Raw genomic sequence first — 21,262 nt, forward strand, 5'->3', positions numbered from 1 at the left:
TGGATGGCTTTGGACTCTGACTCTGACACTGACCTTTGGTGTGACATCCAACCATGAACCCAACACCAACCTGACTCTGACCACTAGGTCAGACTACGCTGTTATGGGCCCTGACAGGACATGTCCCCCTAAAATAAAAAATATGTATGGAAAAAAATACATTCTTCTTGCCCTCATTTGAACCACAGTATTGGCAATAACAGAATAAAGCATTGCAGGTGCCATTTGATACGAAAATGCAATTATTAGATGATCTTGAAGATGAAAAGGTACTGAACTTACAAATATTGTAAAGTACATGAATTAGTAACTAAAACAAAATACAACATTTTTCATGTATTCTGACCCTTGGTATCTCATGGCTTGTCAGATCTCTTAAAGTTTGAGCCTTCCCTTTTCAGAGCACAATGTCTCTGCTTCTGTCTAATAAATCCATATCTGGAGTACTATATGGGTAGTTCTAGTCATTTCATTGTAATAAAGACATGACAAAAGGGTAAAGAGCAGAAGGAAGGGCAAGCAGAATACACGGCGCCAAAGTGCTTTTTTATTTAAAAAGGTTAAACAGAGCCAGGTCTCTCTTCAAGGGAAAAGAAAAGGTGGGTACAAAAATTTGAAGAAATGAGAGAGGATAAATGTTATAAGGTTATTTAAACTAAGCTTCAATTATAAGAGCAAGTGGGCACAAATATAAGTTAAAGAAAGGACAGGGCCTTAAGGGATTCAGGAAGAATTTCATTATCCAGTGAGATGTTAATACAATATACAGAATAAATGTATGGACATGGTTTGAGATGATACTACCACCTCATAAAGGACTCCATAAAAGGACTTTCATGCTCTTCAGGAATATCTGGCACTATCATTATCTTCTTTTTAAAAAGGAGAAAATCCCAACTGCGATTTATCTGCAGCTGAATCTTCTTCTTCAGATATCAGGATGATGCAGAGTAGGTCAGTTTATTGGTCAAGACGACTTAGCATGAAATGAGGAAGGGAGTCTTCTCAATAAACAGCTGTACCCCACTGTCCCCAGGCAGAAACCTGGCAATCAAATGAGAGGGACAATCAAGGAGTGTGCCTTATGCAAATTGTAGTGTACATTCACATTCAGCTTTTGATTGGGGAGAATGCCTGCTTATAGTGGAACATGAAACAGAGATCAGTGAACTCAATCATTGTTCTTGGCAGATAAATAAATTACTGATGTATATGGGGTAGCAATACACAAAAGTTCCTCAAACACCTCTGGCCAAAACTCTGACATTGAATTAATTAGTCAACTGAGAGATACAAAGAGAGGACTTTCTTTGAGAAATGAAAGGCCACTGCAAGTAGGCCTTTCATGCATACATGTAACTCAAGATTGCAGAGAAAATGATTACTGGCAATCAGTGTACGGGATAGATATATGAGATACAACTTCTTATATCAAGTGAGGCTGGAACACAATACATTGCAGTTCACAAACTCCTCTCTATCCTGACCAGACCTTCAATAATGAGGTAGTCAATCAAATGAGTGAGATGCAAACAGCATATGTACATGTAAATGCAATTACTTTTTGTGAATATGAGAATAATTAAAGCAAAGTTTGCTACATAGCCAATAAATCCGGTTTCCATCTTTCTTTTTTCTCTGACAGAAAGCAGCAGCCCAAGTATTTTTAAATCTGTGGTTCACATTTGTAGCTAAATACAATATTTTTTGGGGAGAAGAATAAAAGTAAAGCTTTAAAATGTCCATTATTTCCTGAGGTGGGCTTCTCTCCTTTTTCTTTTCTTTCCCGAAAGTGCTCCTGTCTACTCCCTGAGATAATCAAAGCCACAATGATGTTGCAGGCACATCTCCAGTTGTTAAAGAACATGTCAAACCAATGAATAGAAACAATGCAATGTGACTTTACGTGATCAGTAACAAAGCATGGGTAGCAAACTATAAATATCAAATACTTTGAAGTAATACTTCCGGTGAGTAATCATATGCTGACATTTTAATACTTTTTTGGTCAAGTTACAGATAAACAAATTTGTAAATATCAAGTTCTGATCATTGATAATTCTTGAACAGAAAAAAGTTTTAAATCCTTGAGATAGTTATTCACTATAAATTATTTAATTAGCTTTTGGTACAATTAGTGATACCAGAATCTGTTACAGATAATTTTGCATTTTACTTACTTACATATACAACTTCCTTGTCCTCCATGGGCCTTTGTTTAAGAAGTCATGGTGGGAAGATAATGAGTCAAAGACTAAGTGCCTGAAAAGAAAGAAAATGGTAGATATTTTAATGTGAGGCATGAAACTCATAATTGAACGTAACCCCTATGCTGCTGGCCTCTCTCTACAAATATCCTTTTATACTGGGAAAAGAGATTTTCTACAGTTTCACTGAAGATTTGGATAAATAGAATCTGTAAATGATGTCATTGTTTGAATTTATAGACAGTGACTTTGAAAATGGCATGTTGCTGTAAAAATAGACTCCTGATAGCACGAAGGCTCTTTCAACTATTCTTGAAAGCATTGTTCTGATTTTAGTGGCTACACACTGCTAAATGACTGACTTTGCCAGCTATGGAGGGCAATTCTAATTCAGTCGATATATCAAAGAAGGAACAAATTCTATTTTGTGCTCCTACTGAGAAAAATTGATACTTTCTGGTTTGTGTACTGTATGCAAAAACTATTTTTCTTTCTTTTTTATGTAAAAATATATTTTTTCCATGGATCAGCTCCAAACAATTCAGTTCAAAACATTTATTTGTGACTGGTCCCTTTTTATATTATCTTTTGGTTGGTGTATGCGTGCACAAACACACATACCTTTTTCCAAAACATTTTTTACAGGAAAAGTAGAGTACAAACAAAAATGTTGCAGAATTAATATGTATATGTGATACAGATGATTTTCTGTCTCTTAAATCTGCTTTCAGAGATCTGCTTCATATCAGCCACAATCCAAATGCCAGACTGATTTAGACCAGATATTGCACATCTAGGGTAAAGGTCATTTGTTTGATACTTTATGAGCACAGCAGCAGATAAGACAAATGAGCTATGAACTGCAAGGGTACTGGTCTAAAACTGTTCTGCCACTCTAAGGATATGTGAGGTAATACTCTTGAGTAGAAAAGAGAGTGAAGAATAGCATTTAAAACAGTAGTGGCTTGAGGTAAAAAAATTCAAGTAGGGCATTAGAGCCCCTTTTATTAATTTTACCTGCCAATTCACTAATATACTGCCTTTTAAGTATGTCCCTCTGGTTGTTGAATTGTTCAGTGATGCGCTGCTGACTGGATGCCACACCCAGAATGTGTAACTCAAAAACTTGTGCACTGGAGAAGTAGCCCACACAGAGATTGTTCAGTTTGTATGACTCTTAGAACTGGACAAAATAGTAATAATAAAATACAAAATACTTGTTTTTAAAAATGCAAAAAAGTTAAAAAAAATGCTGCGAGGATGGCTTCAAACATACAAAACAAACAAAGAAACTTTTCCATGTTTTCATTTTTCTTTTTTGCATTTAGTGGTGGTTTGGCTAGCTGAGTTTGGCCACATGCTACTGGTTCTGTTTCCCTTAATGGAAAAGCTGATGCTACATGGACAAGAGGACAAGCAGAATCTAATTTGACTCATTTTCTCAAAAGATGAGACAGCAGCTGAGAGTGGGCTTTGTCTTTAGAGGGTAAGGGATATTCACTTATTATCCCTTTCTTAGAGAAGATAAACAAGAACATTTAGAGAGAAGTAGCCTTGAAGATACTGAAGATGAGAGCAATCAACGCACCAAAGACAAGATGGAGATAGTATGCTATTGTTCTTTCCCCCACATGAGGTAACTGACCAACAATAGCAAGATAAAGGGGCAACTGGGGATATTTTTATTTTTTTAATTAATAGTTTTAAAATATTCAAAAAATTATTATCAAGATAATGTCTATCACCACCTTGACCATTTTATCCGTTTGCTTTATCCTTCCCTTCATTCTGTTAGTTCGTCTGTCCTGTCTTTTATTTTGTTCATCATCTGGGGAAGGGAACATAGCTGCCTGAATCACTGATGCCTCAAGGTGACATCTTAGACCTATGGAACCTAAACATTACCCAGGTATAGTGAGTTCAAGTCCTGCCTTTGGCAGCTTTCTGGGAATGTTGTTCTTTATCGGCATTCTACAAGACTCCTTCTGTAAAGTACTGGGGAAGAAACAAAGGAGACGTAAGGAGGGAATTTTTCCTCTGTATATGGCATTGGTGAGACTGATGATAAAATACTATGTCCAGTTCTGGTGTCTACATTTAAAAAAAAAAGATGTTGAATAATCGGAGAGGATACAGAAAAGAGGCACAAAAATTATTTGAGGGCTGGAGAAAATGCTTTACAGAAAAAGACGTAGAGAGATCAATCTGTTTTAGTTGATCAAAAAGAAGTTTGAGAGGTGACTTAATTACCATATATAAGTATCATCACATATCTCTTCTGAATCAAGCAGGGGCTTGAACCTGGGTCATCTAAATCCCACATGAGTGCCCGAACATCAGGCTATTAGCTATTATGACAGAAAGGGGGAGCCAGGGGAGGGTTACAAAATAAAGGGTGACATGGCCAAAGTTATGGGTTTGGAAAATGATTAACCTTTGGAACAAAGTACCAAAGGAAGTGGTGGATTTTCATCTCTTGATGCCTTCAAATCTAGACTGGGTGCCTCTAACAAGTTACTGGGCTCAGTAGTGAGGTTACTGAGTGGAATATAATGTCTATGATATACAAGAGGTCAGAGTAGATGATCTTTTGGCCTTAAAATCTATTAATCTACCTTCATGCTTACAGTACCTCGTACATTGCATGAATTAGTTGACACCAGGGCCGGCTCCAGGCACCAGTTTAACAAGCAGGTGCTTGGGGCGGCCAAGGGAGACGGGCGGCACCTGCAGCAATTCAGGGGCGGCAGGTCCCTCGCTCCCTCTAGGAGCGAAGGACCTGCCACCGATCGCAGCTTTTTTTTTTTTTTTTGCTTGGGGCAGCAGAAATGCTGGAACTGGCCCTGGTGGACACAAATACTATGTAAATAATAATTACTGTGTGGAGTCAGGAGTCATACTGCCTGATGGTTACCTCCACAGAATCAGATCATTTGGACAAACATATCTTTTTATGTCTCTTGACACATATTTCACATGGAATCTCACTAGTTTACAATGTGCTTTTCCCATGTGGTTAGGCTGGATTACAGTGCGCTGTTACAGATACTTTTGCTGTGTTAGAAGGAAGGTTTTTTTAAATATATTATTTCCCTTTTAGTCATAGTGTACATGTCATAAGATCAGTGATACTCTGGCCTGCCGAGATATAAGAAACCAAAACCAATGACCAACATGCCCTGTGCATCCAGCTTGCATCTATTGCTCCCAGTTCTAGTCCTCCCTGAGTTGTTTGTGCAAGTAGTGATATGTATACCCTGTGCTACATGGGGAGGTGATAAGAGAATGAAAATGTCTCTGGGACACCCCCATCTCCATCTGACACCTGTCTAATCTGTGAATGTTAATAACATAAATGAAAATGAGAGAAAATATATTGTGCACTCTCATGTTCGCTAACATTGCCAAGATGGTTTTTGTATACAAAATTCTGAGTGAGCTAAATTACAAAATGGACAAAATTCAAAATAGAAATGAATTTTGCAAGCTGCTTTGCAAATAAATATGTACATATAAAATAAAAACATTGGAATGGTTTGGACTTAGAAATTAATGGAAAATATAATTCTGAGGAGTCAAATGTGTGAAGCAAATTGTCAAAAAGATTGAGGGAATTTTTTTTTCCACAAATATTGGCCAGCATCAGCCTTGAATGAAAACATGATTTAGAGTCATAGATTGCAAGGCCAGAAGGCCATTGTGATCATGTGGTGTGACCTGCTGTGTAACACAGGCCAGAGAACTTCCCCAGAATAGTTCCTAGAGCATACATATTTTTTTAAAAATCCATATTGGTTTAAAAATGCCAGTGATGGAGAATTCACTACAACCCCTGTTTTTTTTATTCCAATGGTTAATTACCCTCACTGTTTAAAAAAGCAATAGGCCTTATTTCTAGTCTGAATTTGACTAGCTTCATCTTTTAGCCATGATGATGTGGATAGAATAAGTCTAGAACACACACCAGTTTTAATGGCTGCATATGCAAAGTAGAAATAAGTAGGTTATTATTTAGAATAATTTCTTTATTGATAACATGAATTAGGATCCCATCATAGTAGGTAGTATATAAACAAATACAATGACAGTCTCTGCCCCAGAGAGCTCATAATCTAGGATGTAAGCAGTACACAAAAGGTGGACAAAGATTAAATTTAGAGGAGATGAATGGAAAGATAAGGTGACAGAGACGGGTGTGAATGGATGTTGGTAGTTCAAATTATTTTGATCACGTGTGGTTACAGATTAACCAAAGATAAATGATGACATATTTATTTTACCTTAATTTTATTGTAATGTGTTTCTGTGTAGGTCAGTGCTCCAAGTGACTCAGTGGAATAATTTTTTTTTTATATTTTTTATATTAACAGTAGTGCTGGTGCTGCATACTTCTTCTATGAGGAATCCCTCTTTTTAAAAAAAGGCCTCCTGGGTACATACCAGAGATGGATTCCAATCGGAAGGAGTAATTTATAATGGTTTTTAAATTGTCATTATTCAATAAGTTGTTTTTCCATGATTTGAGCAAACTTTATGCATTCATTTCAAGTATCTTGTTGCTGTATTCAGCCAAACTGAACTAGTAATATTGGACTTGAGATTTTTTTCCCCCATGTGCTTTGTTATAGATTTTCTTATCATTTCTAAATCACCATTACTGGATAGCTTTCTGAGTGGAGTAATTGAACTTTAAATCACAGAAATGAAAACCCCTTCATATATTAGAATAAGATGTCAGAACTGACCTGAAGCATCACCCAAAACTCAATCAAAACTTCTGTCTGGTTTGAATTCTAAAATGTATGGGTAATATTAAAAAAAAAAAGATATTGAGCATCCATTTTAGGCCAAAATTTACATTGTTTAAATTTACTCCTCCCATGTTTTTAACATGAGAAAGTGAATCCTGAACCAGAAGTTAATTAAAACTCTTATTATACTAAAAAAAAAAAAAAAAAAAAAAAAGACTCCCACTGTCATGGTATATGAAACCATGGTGCTTCTTAAACAAGAGGTCATTACTAAAGGGAACAATTACAACCACAGACTTCCATAGAGATTGAATTCCAGCTTTTGGCTCCTTTTTGTTTACCAAGGACCACAACCTGTCATAAGAACAGCCATACTGGGTCAGGCCAATGGTCCAGCCCAGCCCAGCATCCTGTCTTCCAACAGTGGCTAACACCAGATGCTTCAGAAGGAATGAAAGTGAATATGACAATTACTGAGTGATCCATTCCCTGTCGTCCAGTTCCAGCATCTCGTGGTCAGAGGCTAGGTCTAACCAGAGCATGGGGTTGTATCCCATACCATTCTAGCTAATAACCATTGATGGACTTATCCTCCATGAACTTATCTAATTCTTTTGGGCCCAACTTAGAAGGCATGCTCTTTTTGCTCAGACTGTAGTGGGTTCAAGTTTTAGCTATGGAGGTCCTTCAGTTCAATTGCCAGCCACAACCCAGACTCATGGACACTTTACTTTTGTTCCTTCTTAAACCTAAACCATCATCTTATCCAAACATTGAGACCCTGCAGTTCTGCCTATCTATCTGGCCCTGGGTATGGAACTGTTGCCTTTTTTTTTTTTTGGTTTGGGTCATAAACTGAAGCACCAAATTATCACAAAATATGTTGTGTTGTCATAATCCCATGCGTAAACCATATGAAAGTGGACATCTTTGACCAAGTTCTGATATCATGAGATTTCAAACCTGATGAAAGATAAAGGTCTGGGTTCAAATTTCTTTACCCCAGTTTGGCCACATGACAGTGCTTAGGCAGCACAATGGGGCCACATAACCACCAGCTCTCCCCAGGTTAGTATTCCTTTAGCATGGGAGTGGGTAGGAAGAGAACGTGGCTGCAGAGCACTGGGCCTTGGCAATCACTTGCTGGGACACAGCCCCTCTCTGTGCTCACCCCAGCATAGATTTAAAAAGCCTCACGGTGTTCTAGTCTATGTCATCTCACTATGGCAATCAATCTGAGTCCCACAATGGAAATGTTCACTATTTAGAATGGTGTTCACAATAACCTTAAGGTTATTCAGCTCTGCAAGCTACTCCTGCAGTGTTTGATCAGACTTATACAGATGTTCTCTGCCCCCTTGTGATTTGGCTGAGTAGAGCTCATTGGCACCCCTCAAAAATTAATCACACTCTTTGAAAGTGACAACAGGGTAAATTGCTCAGTTTTGATCCCGACCCATTATTCATGGACAAAAATGACCCTGTCAACAGATGGCTATTGAAATCCTACTTGCTTTATGTTGGCACACCTCAAGTTCAGAGGGATAAACCAATGGGGTTGGCTGGTGCCTTCAGGTATTAATGATGTCTTTTCTTTAGGGTTACAGGTCCTGCTGTGAATGTGTGAATTTTCAGGCATGGTTTCAACTACTAGACATAGTAGTGTATGATCAGCCAAAAATGAGGCTTATAACTAGAATACAATACCATGGAAGCTGTGTGATATAGCAGGGTAACAAAGAGAAAGATAAAATCAATAAAAATCAGGTTGTGTTATTACAATATATATGTATATGTGCCAAGTGCTATGGTGTATGTCTGAGTTATAGCTAATTGTAGACCTTTGGGAACTGTCACTAGAGATTGTAATGACCTCTTTAAATAATGAAGAGGAATAACAACAACAAAAATTAGAAAACTCCTATTTCAAAGTGAAAAAGGAAATATACCTCTCAATGATTTGTTTAAGAAAAACTCAGTCTTATATATTAAGTAACTGGCCCTTTTGGGGTGGCCCTCTTCATCTCTTGAGTTAAAAGCTTTGTCACAATGCTTTTTGAGAAGACAAAAAAATAGAACTCAGTTCACAATACAGGAGAAGCCCTTTTGCAACATTTTTGAAATAACACTTATTCCATGAAAATGCAGAAGTAAAGATCATCCATGCACATTATATTCAGACATCTAAAGAAATGTAAAAATACCCCTTATTTTCTGATGAAAGCCAAATTGGTTGATAATCTCAGGTAATTAAACTTAAAATCAAACAGAGGAAAGAAAACTATAAAATAAAACCATTGACTGCAGGCCAGAATTACTAAGGCCTGAAGATTGCAATTTAGCTAATAATTCAAATAGAAAGGTTGGACTAAGGGGAAATTAGTAATGGTTGTCCACCCATCATCCCTCAGCTATTATCACAGCTGGGTGTTCTGGTCAGTGAATGATATGAAATCTATATAACAGCAGCCTCATTACCTTGTACCACTATGTGCTACAGGAAAGAGTACAACTAAGGTGCTTCTCATCTGGATCCTGATTCCCTTCAGGTATTTCACTCTTACCCTCCAACAGAGCTCAGTCCCTTAGTAACACAGGCAAGCATACCATGAACACCTTAGGTGATGCATGGTGGAAAAAATTACTTCAGAACTAAAGCCACCTGCTGCTAACAATAAAAGCCAAGAGAGCTATCCTTACTCCTTCAAACTACTTCACTTCTTTGTTTTATTCATGCAATTGTTTGGAGAATTTCTTCCTTTGCTATTTGAACGTGTTTTTGAGCAGCATTTGACTGGCAACTATTAACAATTATAGTTAGCACTGAAGCATCAGGAAAATCTTTTCATGAGTTCCATGGGTGAAATTCTGGCTTCAGTGGTGCAACTTCCATTGATTTTAACGGGACCAGGATTTCAGCCCAAGTACTTTGATTAAAAGTAGATGATCTTCTATCTATCTATGTGATTTATGGAATTAAAGAACTACATGATTTTCTTCTGAAACAGGTAATGCAAGCAACTTATATCATTAGTTTTGTATTCAGAACAGAATGATGATAGGGAGCTATCTCTAGAAGGGTAATCATGTTCTTAACTGACAGATGTCTGCCACCAGCTGCTGCACATTAGAACATATTATCTGACATGCCCAGGTTCATTGAGAGACACTTTTTAAAATACTCAACAGCATAAAACTAACATGCTTCAGCTTCTAAGCACTGTTTGTTACCTCTTCTGTCACACAATTGTGTTTTTCAACAATGACACTTGAGCTGCTTTGTTCTTAAATTTCCTGTTTGAAAATTACACTGTACCCTCTTAATCTGTTTTTTTTCAGAGAGCCTGTTTATAACAAATTGAGTTAGAGCTTAAGAGAAACCTATGAAACTAGCAGGATGTGCAATATCACTTTTAAACTGATGCTGTTTCCTTGTATCGTGCTTATTTTCAGAATCAAGACTTTTTTTTTAAAAGAGTATGAGTATTAAAAACATTGCAAGTCTTCAGGGGCAATATGTCTTCCAAGACTTCCTAGAATTTGGGATCTGTAGTACTTGATGCATCTCAAATCTGTTTCAGGCTTGAGAAATATCTATCTTGTCTTTTTGAAAATCCTTGACAAAGCATGACAAATAGGTTCCTTTTCATCTTTCTAGAAAGCAGGGTCCTTTAGACTCCAGGCGGAGAGGCCTGCATTCTACTCTTTGCGGTACAGAACCTGGCAACCACCTGGAGTAATACAAGCAGCTCCAGGGTTGAAAGCCACATTACAAACCACAAGAAGTGAAGGAGCTGAATATTTTCTGGTATTAGAGGCAGCTACAAGGACCCCATATCCCTTTTGTGAGGATGATCCCTTTTGTGCTCCACTAGGTGATAGTGCTGATTTTTTTTTTTTTTTAAAGAATCTTCATGTAAAATATTTATGCAAATTTGAGCTCATTTTAGCTATCACTAATGAAAACACACACACACACACACACACCTATACAAGGTTAAAGTTGGGGACACAGCAACTATTTGTCAGGGAAGCATTTGAGGAAGTGAAAATAAAAATGAAAGGATAGATTCTCATTTTGAAGGACAGGTAGCTATAAATATCTAAATGTCAAGGTGAGAATGCTGTTACAGTTATTTACATTACAGTAGCACTTGTTGATCCTCAGCTGAGATCACAATCTTGTTGTGCTGGCACTGAACAAAGACATGTTGAAAAACAGTCCCTGCCTCAAAGAGCATACAGTCTAAATAGACAGGACAGACAAAGGATGGGAGAATGGAAGCATTACTACCCCCCTTTTACACAGATTCCATTCTAAGAAAGGAAGGTATTCACAACAAATGGCTCCATACGAAGTTCTGTCTCTCACTGCTACCAGAAAGAGTTTACACGTGGGAACTCTATCACAGAGGGATGTAATGGCTTTCCCACGGCAAGTTTATGACAGAGCCAGCAATTGAATCCAGATCTTGGGAGTCCCAGTCCAGTACCTTAACCTCAAGACCATCCTCTGTCTGGATTCAAAAATGAACTAGATAAATTCAGAGAGGATAGGTCTATCAATGGCTATTAGCCAAGGCAGGAAAGGATTTAATCCCATGCTTGGGGTAACCCTAAACTGCTAACAGCAAGAAGACAGGAGGTGAAGACAGGGGTGGATCTCTCCAAAATTTCCCTGTTCTTTATTCTCCTCCTGAAGCTCTGGTATGGGCCACTGTCAAAGACAGGATACTGGGCTAGATGGACTGTTGGTCTGATCTGGTATGGCAGATCATATGTTCTCTCCAGTGCACCCGTAGAGACTATTCTTGTGGACCAACTGACAAAGTACTTCTCACCACCACAACCACCTGAATTTCAGGTAGGAAGAACTTCTATACACACATGTTGCAACAACTAATGCAATTTGTCATTAGTCTGACATCTAATAACGGAGGTCACACAAGCAGAGGCTTAATGGTATATATACACATGATACATAATCACACTTTTTAAAAAGTTCAGAAAAAGTTGTCATGGTTTATCTGGAGATATCTCACACTTCACCTAAATCTCCAGGGCTTGCTGACATCCCTGACACTTTGTGAATGAGGCCTTTTTTATTTTCCCTTCATTTGTTTAGTTCTTTACCTAATTGATTTTCTGTGCTAATACACTAAAGGTCTGAAGAAGGCAGAGCCTCAGGTGTGACAGATGAAATAAGTTGCTCTTAGTCATTGCTTTTATCTTCCATGTCTAATGTGTTGGTTACAGCTGTGCAGTTTAACAGCAAAATCAATACATCATTTGCTGCAGGTACCTGAAAGAATTTGGAAGCCTGCTGGTATTTTAACTATTAGGTTTCCTCTGAAAGACTTCCCCCCCCCCCCCCCGCCCTCGAAATCAATTGTTGCACAAAAACAAGTGTATGTGTGAGAGAGAAAGAAAGAACCATTTACTACTCAGCTAATTGGGTAAGTTACTGGTGGTTTGTCATAGGAAACATCCATTCATGTGGTTGAAATATCACAAATAAAACTACTGTCCAGTGAATATATAGTGTCAAATTTTTGTAACTAAATCCAAAGCTGTACATGTAAAATACAAGACACAAATAGGAAATTGCTTGCATGACAGTTACAGTGAATGAGCAAAACTGATGTTTTGTTTGTTCATGCAGTCATCTGCTTGTGCATGCAGCTGGATATTTTGCATTAAAGGTTATTGCTTCTATACATGCAGAATTTGCATGCACAGCTTAGACATCTGCTTTGGAAATTGTGGCCTTTTGAAGCTATAAATGGAGCAAAAGCAGAAAAGGCCACTAAAATACAGTGCAGTTAAATTAAAAGTCAAAGTGACAAATTGGTTATTCAACCTAGAATTATGTCAATTTAACTCACTCCCATGTAGCATATTTTACAGTATTTTTATCCTCATCACCTTAATATGTTTTGCTGTATCCAAACCTTGCGTTTGCCATGGTAGTGCAGTGTTATATCTTGGTGATTTTTTCTGACTAACGTAATTGTTTTTGTGATCCCTCACACTACTGTATTTATTGCCATTTGTTAAGGAAAAGCTCAGGCACAAAAAATGTTCTCTAAGTAACATGATTATTGATTGATTTTCTAGTTTGCGCTAAGTGTGCTCAATGCTGTACAATGAGAGGTCTGTGCCAAACAAATAACAGGTTCCCGGCCTCAAAAGCCTGAGTGTAACAGTACAATCCTACATGGTGCTGAATGATCCCAAGGAAATACTGAGCACCTTCACCTCCCATCAGTTTTGCCCACTGACAACTCCAACGATGCTCAGCAGCACCTGCCCCGATGAGTCCCAGTTCACAAGTTGCTCAGTGGAATAACACTATGATAAGTGAATTTTAGCTACTGCAGTTTGAGGACTTAAAAAATATTCTTTTGAATTGTATCATCTCCAGATAAGCACTCAATGCCCTAACAACATATTACTAATGTAATGAGGCTGATTATAATTTGGATTGACCAAACGAGTGTGGATAAAATAAGAACTGACCTGAACCTTTGCCCTAATATTAAAAATGAAGCGGAACCAGACATTTTTTCTAAGATTTAGAACTGTTCATTGCTTCCCTCCGATTTTCATAGTTTTTTTCCCACTTCTGTACTCTCCTGGTTCTGTCTAGGAGTGGGAAGACCAAATACTATTAAAAAAAAAAAACCTGTTCTAGTCCAGGTCAAACCATTACCACTATTTATACTCACGTAGCATACAATGTTCTTGGCATCGATCCCGCCCTGAACACATCATTTTTTAAAAAGGTAGTGGAGGTCTTATGGAAATGTCTGTTCTCCCTCATACGTATATCCCAATTTGCAAGCTCAAGAGACTAGATAAAGCAGAATTTCTAAGGCTTTAATAATGATTGTTCTTTGAACTGAGCTTCTGAATTTTGCTTATCACTAATTACGATGACTGATGTTTTGCACTAATGTGGCACCAATTCTGTAGGTGCATTTCCTCAGCCTCAATGTAACTAGGACAATTTACAGCAGCTGAGGATTTGCCCAGAGATTTTAAAATCAAAAGGAACTATTATGATTTAGTCTGACCTGCTAATTAATACAGACGATAGAATTTCACCAACTGATTCCTGCATCAAGCTCGTAACACCAGGCTGAGCTAGAATTTGTCTTAGAAAGATATCCACTGCCAGTTTCATTGTCAGTCATTTCTTTACTGTTATTTAAATTTAATGGGGTTTACAGTTGAACCCTTTTATTTTGTCTAATCAAAGTCTATTGGACAAAAAAGCATTGCAACCAGCTGGAAGTGTGCATTTCCTTCTGCCAGGGTTGGCAAAATTCCCCAGCATACCATCCTGAGCCAGATGCTTCCCTTTATTGCAAAATATGGAGGCGGAACAAATGAGTGAGGAGAAAAAGCACCAACGAACCCGCTCTTCCAGCTAGGGAGCAGAGTGTCATCTCTGTAGCATGCTTTTCTCAGTCCCATGGAAACTCCTTTACATGAAAAAAATGTGGTTGAGGCTCAGTGGGCATTGGGAAAATGGCTGGCTAAGGTGGGGTAGAATTGGACAGCAGCTACTCTACAAAGAATATTTCTGTAGTACCTTAGTGGATTTCCATTGTGCTCTTTGTGGTAGTAGCTTAACCTGCAGTTAAGAATGCGATCTTGGTAGAGTAGACAATAGCAGCAGCATGACACCTGGCTGAGTAGTGCTGTCAAGAGTAAAGGGAAGGTAGGAACTAGAGGGTTTCTCTGAGATGTGCAGGGACAGAACAAAATTTCTCCTGACCTCTTCAGGCATTGTCTCAATACAAAACCAGGCTGCTCCTTTCTCTGCAAACTCCTTCACTTGAGGAGAAAATACAGCCACAAGTCCACAGTCCTATACAGATATTTCAGAGACATAGTCTTTTCTCTCCTGCGGAGTTTCTGTAGGAGGAAAGGATGTGGCTCGTAGCAAGTGTTAATAAGCTTAACTTTTTGAAACTGCTTTTCAATTGCCCAGTATTAAAACCAAATCAAACTGCATTTTTTTTCCATTTTCCACAGTTCCAGAGACATGGTTACTTTAAAAATATATATTTTTAAATATTTTCACAGGTAAACCTTCCTTTGTTTAGTTATGACAGGGGATCATCAATAAGATGACAGCAGAAGCAGCAACTGGGATACTGAAAAGGCAAGTGCACAGGATTTGAATGTGAAACAAATCCATTTTTTACTTAAAATTCACTGATAACTTACTGGCAATGAGTTGGCAGGGTAGGTACCTTGTGGTTAGAAAGGTTTTTTCTTCGACAGCAAATGAAATAATGTGGATTGGAGAAAGCCAAACTTACAATGCTACAGACATGGTGGGTTAATTTAAAGTATTTCAGTGCTGACTATTCATTAAGTCTCTGAATTAGCAATTCCTCCCTATTCAGCAAACAACTTAAGCACATACTTAAATCCTTTGCTGAAATGGAGCCTAATCTGTGCCATTGGAGTCATGCAACTCAGCTGCAAATATGTGAAAGATAAAAGAACATTTTAACTAAGGCAGATGACCTAAACTGGCAATTCCAAACTGAGTATTTGCCTGGCTCTACCAATTAAAGATCCCCTTTCATGTTTCCAGTAATCTAAAATTAATTTAATCTATCTATGCTGATGTTTTTTTCCTTGTTCCCTAAGCACATGCATTGCTTTTTTTATGCACTTTGTGCATTTTTAATTCTAAGCATGATTTTTTTTCCATTTTATTTTTAAAATGGTGCTATTGGCAAAGAAATGTCTTCTGCTGGGGTCTCTAATTTGTCTTTCTCTGAAAACACACACATTCATGCCTACATCCCACTGTGACATATGCATCCAATGTCCAAGGGACAACTAAGGAAAACTGGCAACACATGTTTTTATCACTTGCAAGAAAATCTGGAAAAAAACCTATAACAGGAACTTACCTTGGTAACTGTTGTAAAATTAATGTAAAGAACAAGCTGTTTGGAACCCTGGTCAAACCTTCATCCCTACTACTGTGTGACAGAACCCTTTCATAACCTTAGAAAGGAATATTAAAAGAACCAGATAATAAACTGCCTGTACACATGAACTCAGCTTAAAACTAGTTTCCACCCCACATTCTTTAACCTGTCTTGGTGGCTTTGTCAAAGATTTTAATTTATTTTTTACTAGAGCTGAGCAAATAATGGAAACATTTCTCTACAAATACTCATTAAAATATGAAATAATTTCTATTCAGTCATAATTGGGACCTCTTTAAACACTTGGATGTTGACAGAAAGCGAACACAATCTTCACTAATTCAAATAAGCGGGAGAAGCTAATTTTAAGCTTAAAAATGTGCCAAAAGCAAATTTCAAATTGTCCATTTGATTGTAATACACTCATTTCATGCTGTGCTGGTTTGTTAGATGAGTCATCCGATAAAGGAAGAGAAACAATACCAGAGAAATCTTGCAGCTAACCAGCACAGTGCATGTTGAGAACTGTGACTATTCACTGCACATGATTTTGCAATAGCAAAGCAGTTTTCTTTTTTTTTTTTTTTAAAGCTTTCTAAAAGGGCTATTCTTTGGTCATCTAGCACCAAATGAAATAAATATGATATGATTGCTTTTTAAAAAGAAAAGCAAAACAAAAAAGCCTCCCTTCAGTTGTAGACTTTCCCTTTCAAACCAAAGTATTCTTTTTACTCACCCTCAATCCACTAGTGGCTTCCCATGGAGAGCTGAAATCACCAGGTTTCAAAAATCAAATGGTTAGTTTTCTGTACTTTAAAGAAGTTTCAGTTAAGTTACACTTACAAATTTGCACAGCAGGTGTGTTGTTTCACCTTGAGGCAAACTCTTGCAATCCAACAGTCCAGCCCTCTGTCCAAAGTACCAAGATCAGATATTTAGAAAAATATAAATAGAGAAAGAATAAAATGTCTCAACATCAAACAATCCTCTTCGGTCAAATTCTGTGCTGTGTTTCACTCCAGCAAGCCCACAAATCTCCCTGAGGGAAGGATTCAGCCCATATGTTCAAGCCTTTCAGTCGATATCAGTTAAACTGATGTGTCTCATGTGTCCACACTTTAACAGAAAAAGCCAAAAGCCATTGAATTGGGTCATTCAGAAGGGCTGCATACCTGAAGTGTATCAGAAACTAAAAATAAAAGTGCACCTGGGGTAAAATCATGACTCCATTGAAGTCAAAGGAGCTATGCCCTCGGTTTCTAAAAAAAACCCAAGACACCTTTCATGATTTTTTTAATCTCATGGATCCCATTATCAGACAGAATGAAATTTCAATTCGATATGTACTGTTTGAAGCAACAAAATGCAGAAAATTACCTTTTAGTTAGCTTCATAATATTTATTATGAGCACTTTCAACATGTTTTATATCAATACCAAATAAAATAAACACTCTTTCCCCATGTAACAATTGTCCAGCTATACTGAAATGACAGAAGGAAAGAAGGATATGGATGTAATCATGCCACAACTTTATTATTAGATGTCTGGGACTATCCAGTAGATATACGGGTACAGGTATACCCTGTTTATTCTGTAATTACCCAGGGGGCTTCCACTAGCTCCCCCCTCTTTTCCATCCAAGTTCCTCCAGCACATCCATTGCTGGGACCTTACCATAGCTGGGGGGCTTTTACCAACTCCCCCTCTTTTCCATCCAGGTCCCTCCAGCAAATCCATTGCTGGGATCTCACTATGCCCAGGGGCTTTTATCAGCACCCCCTCTGCAGCAACAAAATGCAGAAATAGGACATTTACCTTTTGGTTAGCTTCATAATATTCATTATGGGCACTTTCAACATGAGAAGGAGAATTGAAAAAGAAACCTTTTTTTTTTTTTTCATTTTTGTAAAAAAAAAAAAAGTTTTTTTCACCCCAAAAAATATATTTGGAAGATTTAAAAAAAGGTTGTTAAAAAAAAAAAAAAAAAAAAAAAAAAAACCAACTAACTAGCTCTACTCCAATTACTATTATCACTTTTCAGTCAAGCTATTTCCAGCATCCCAGATAATATCGCCATTTCAGGTAATATTTGAACAACCTTTGTGTTTATGTTGTCTTACAAATGCTTATTTTTCAAAAGTTATTTAAAATATTTAAGTATTAGCAAACTAATGTATGCACTAAAGCCAGAAATTGATGGGTTGAGGTAAGCAGGTGTCCTGTGGAGTGAGACTGTTGGGTTGGATTAGATCATACTAAATCTTAATTTAATCCTCAGGCCAGACCACTTTTCAGATATAATTAACCTCTTCACAGAGACATATGTAAACTAAGGTCACTCATTCTTTCCATATTTGCCCTTAAATTGTCATATTTGCTCCTATTTTCTGTTCTATATAGGTTCTTATGCCACCCTTAACGCCGTAGTATCTGCACAACTTCTTCTAGCTGAGAATGGCATTTTCTATTTATGTAATTTACTATGTTCTACTTGCTTTTGATGTTCCCCCTCCCTTTATTCCATTTTTTCTTTCCATTATCTACCATTTCCTTTTCTGTCAGTTCCTCCCCTTTATCCCCTTCCTTTCCTTGTGTTATCTTTGCACTGATTTAAATCTTTTCCTTTTTCAGTCTCCCTCTCTTTTCTCTGCCTAACCATCTTTCCCTCCTTTCAAGTATCTTAACCTCTTGCTCCTGTCTTAAACTGTTACTTCTCTTTTCTAAGCAATCCGCTGAGCTTTTGATCCTCCTCCGGCCTGGACACAGGGAGATGGGGTTTTGTCCACACTAGGCTAAGGCATTCCCACAATGCAGACCATTGTTTAGGGAAACAGGGAAAGATGAAATTCTGCTGTAGTTATGTCTTAGTAAGGTGCAAGCCAAACAGAGGTGGCAACAGAGGTCTACTCAGTGGAGGCAACTGGGTGTCTGTCTGCTCTTGCTTGTGAGAGGGAGATTCAGAAGCACTTTATAGACCAGCATGTGGAATTCATTGTTCAGGAAGTCAAGCAAAGTTCATAAAGGTAATCAAGTCCCTTCAAAACTTTGGTCTAGATTCTCTGGCTATTGGTTCAAAGGGGTCATAGTCCTTTCAGAAACATCCAGCAGAGAATGCTCCTGTCAGAAGGGAACTCCTTGCTGATGCATTGGCACCACATCCAGGACCAAATGTCCTGTATGTTTCAAATGCCAAAACCTCAGTATTATACTATTGTTATTATTTTAAACTAACACTTGCTTCTCTCATGCTTAGTTTTATTTCACTGGGCAAAATTTCTGAATTTTACTTTATTACATTTTAGTGGGGGGACTGAAACCATTTTGCCAAACAGTTTATCTAAACCTACTTTCAGCAACTTCTGGAGCCATTTTATGACCCTTTGCAAAATGTAATATGAAAATTAATGGTGGAGAAAGATCCCTCTGTTTTCAGAATGTTTGTTGGTAGGAGAGTAGGTGGTGTAATGTGGGAGATTCATTAGTGCCTATACATAGCAATGCTGCATGTACTACAAGAAAAACAGGAGGATGTGCAATATAATACTGCTTCCCATTGTAAAGGTTTTTCAGTGAATTGCTAGTAGTTTGACCAGTTCAGTTTAATTAATAAAGCCTGGAAAATTATTGAAGGGATTGCTTGCATGTATCAGTAAGACAACTGAATATTAGAACAACAGTAACTTCAGTTACAGCAGTAAATTGTCTCCTTCTACCCCCTACTACATTCACAGCCACTAAATCAATGCCCCTGATTATATCGTGTTGATATGCTGGCTATCATTATGTTTAAAAATCCTAGAATAAAACACGTATTTTGCTTTTTTTCCCCTCAAGTTTCTATCTTGCTGACATGTGGGGAAAAAATAAGTACAAAATCTGTGCTAAACTAAGATTATACTTCCTTCACTTTTAACACAGAAAATCAATAAAAAGCAAACAACCAACAAAATGAAACAAAACAAAAAGCAAACCCTCCCCAAATAGGCAGCACCTAGTGAGTAATAACTTTATTTCTGTATAGCTCAGGGGGGTTTCAAAGAGAGTGTGAAAAGTTCATTATTATCAGCCAGGAAAAAAAGAGCGAGTGCTAAGAAGAAAGAAGCATATTTCCTACTGGGATTTCTCTCAGACTACATGATTTGCATGAAGGGCGCCACATCAAACGTTTTGGGTGCCCTTTTTCAAATATTAATGTGAAGCTTGTTTTAAGTTCTCTCTTGACTTTGTGCCACCTTGTATCAAAGGAAGTTAAAAGTAGGACTTGGGAGGAAAAAACAGTTTTTCCAACTGTTTCAGCACTTAGTAAAAATCTTTCTGTATTTGATCAGTTCTGCCTCAAACTTTTAGTATTTTGACAAATAGGCACATTTTAATCGCCTGAACATTTTTTTATCACAATCCCTTTGCAATTCACTATTCTGTGGCGTGTTAAAACATCCCACGGTAGGTGATGAAGTGGGGGAAGTTCCATTACTGACCCAGTAGGAGTACTTATGCTCAGAGCTTAGCAATTAAATGATCTTCCCACCAAACCCCCAAATCTGCATTTTTAAAAAATAAAAGCTGAATTACACTCTTAAAGGCAACTCCTAAAAGAATCCCAGTCATTTAAATTATTTCAACACATGTATAAAATAAGGTGAAATTGAGATTGGGGATGATTCCTTGTATAGCCCCCCCCCCGACACCAAAGAAGGCAAAAATGGTGCAGCAGAAATGACAGGGGGGGGGGGGAAGACATTACTGGCCAGCAAGCTGGATGACCAGGAACTCCTTTCAGAAATAAAAGGTATACAATCAGATATATATGTTATATTCATGGTGTACCCACAAAGAAGTTAACGAAAACATAAAATACTCTTTCTAGAAGGTTGCAACATAACAAAATTTTATTTTTTAGAATTCAGAATGACAACACAGAAGAACCCAGAGCCACAGAGAGATAAAGCAGGCTGTGTCCTAAACCCAGAGTGGCACCGCTCACCCTACCTTACTATAGGCTGCCATTTTACTATTGCAAAACTCAGATCACACATTTCCCTACAGAGCCCCCAAGCCTGCAAACAGAATCAGGAAAACCACCTGACTATGTAAAGTGACAGCTTACAAGTTCAATAGTTTTTAGTCCACCACTATATATATATGGAAATAAGTTTTGGAGAAATGTCTGCAGTCAACTATCTGCAGAACAAAACAAGATAGCTTCAACAAAATGAAAACTAAATACAAAATAAAAGTGGTGATTAAGAAAATAGAGCCATAATAAACCTTAGAATTAAAGTTTTTCCTGAAGACCTTGGAAAAAGTAACTCCATTGCTCTATTGCAGAATTTAATAAAGGA

The 21,262-nt window shown here is 37.6% G+C and overlaps 1 protein-coding gene and 1 long non-coding RNA gene across 3 annotated transcripts in view; one reads left to right on the forward strand and one right to left on the reverse strand.

The window, feature by feature from the left end:
- The window catches only part of LOC128835143 (uncharacterized), an 88,895-nt gene extending 73,764 nt beyond the window's left edge, over positions 1–15,131 (forward strand). The window contains exon 3 of the transcript XR_008444580.1: positions 15,053–15,131. The gene's annotated coding sequence lies outside the window, so the exon portion shown is untranslated. The remainder of the gene's footprint in view (positions 1–15,052) is intronic.
- On the reverse strand, positions 536–17,272 carry LOC128835144 (uncharacterized). 2 transcript variants are annotated; one of them, XR_008444583.1, is made up of 3 exons: positions 16,762–17,272; positions 2,185–2,262; positions 536–1,044 (listed from the first exon to the last, which is right to left on the reverse strand). It is a non-coding gene; the product is annotated as an uncharacterized LOC128835144 (long non-coding RNA). The 2 variants fall into 2 exon arrangements; XR_008444582.1 differs by having other exon boundaries at positions 16,655–17,272.
- Between the last annotated feature and the right edge of the window lie 3,990 nt (positions 17,273–21,262).

The sequence above is a fragment of the Malaclemys terrapin genome, chromosome 3, assembly GCF_027887155.1.
Source record: "Malaclemys terrapin pileata isolate rMalTer1 chromosome 3, rMalTer1.hap1, whole genome shotgun sequence".
Lineage (NCBI taxonomy): Eukaryota > Metazoa > Chordata > Testudines > Emydidae > Malaclemys > Malaclemys terrapin.